This window comes from Panulirus ornatus, chromosome 9 (genome assembly GCF_036320965.1).
Source record: "Panulirus ornatus isolate Po-2019 chromosome 9, ASM3632096v1, whole genome shotgun sequence".
Classification (NCBI taxonomy): Eukaryota; Metazoa; Arthropoda; class Malacostraca; order Decapoda; family Palinuridae; genus Panulirus; species Panulirus ornatus.
This window is the reverse complement of record NC_092232.1, coordinates 40,976,276-40,977,497: the sequence shown is the minus strand read 5'-3', so window position 1 is coordinate 40,977,497 and position 1,222 is coordinate 40,976,276.

Genomic DNA, 1,222 nt, shown 5'->3' with positions numbered 1-1,222 from the left:
ACCTCATGAAGGTGTAGGGAGTAAACTGATGGATCATTTTAATCCTCATTAGCTTCCATAAAGTCTGGATACTTCAGCAGGTTCAAGAGGCACACTTATCTATGAAAGTTGGTGGGAAGCTGAAAATGAAGTTACACAGATGACCACATCATAAGACTACATCTAAAGTTCAACAGACCCTTTATCGATAGGGACAAGAGTCATACATCTATATTAACTTTTGATCACCCAAAGGCTTACTACATTCAAGTAAAGAAGTAATGGCCACACACAACAAGAGTATGCTAAGTGTATTCCAGATGTTCATTCTAAACCCCACCATCCAATCTACAGCACCTAATATCTACCTGACAGAACTCAGTCTATCGGAATACAGCTTACAAATTCTGAATTTGATTCTGAAAATCGGTCTTCTTTCCTTGGCAAATTGATATTTTTCTTTCTCCTTTTTACCGATACTACTTCTGTTTCTACTCCTGGGAGCTGTCTATTTTCGTAACTTCACCACTGGTAGGCCATGCAGTACTGTACAACCGACTACATTACATTACCACAATGTGCCTGTTGTTAAAAAGAGAGTCAACCATTGATAAGTCCTCATCTTTCCCTCCATCTCTAAGTCACACATACTTAAGGGTCTGGTTTGGCTTCGGCCGGACACACGAGACTTCCTGTTGATAGGAACTTAACGTTTGTCACATGGATTAATTTTCTTCATTATAACGTTACAGAAACATATACTTCAGCAATGACTATACCTAAGGTATAACCTAGAAACTTCTACTTTAGTCATGAAGCCAAAACGTATGCTTCAGAAATACATCAGCAATGAAGCCTAAAATCACCCTTCAACAATATCACTAAATCATCTCTGTAAAAAATGACAATCAAATATGTGTTCAGTAATGAAACTGGAACATCTGAATCAGTAATGAGACTGAAACAGCCGCTAATGTGATAACCCTGAAAATATCTGTTTCAAAACTGACAATCACACATCGGCTTTAAAAATGACACCAAAACATGTTCTTCAGTAGTAACACTGAAAGATGATTTTGTAATGATATTGAAGGATTTCCTTCGTTAATAACACTGAATCACTTGAGAAAGAAATGGCAGTGAAACATTTGCTTTGGCTATGACATGCGCTTTAGTAATGACACTGTAACATCGCCCCAGTGATGGCAATGAAACATCTGCTTCGTTCAAGTTAATACACAAT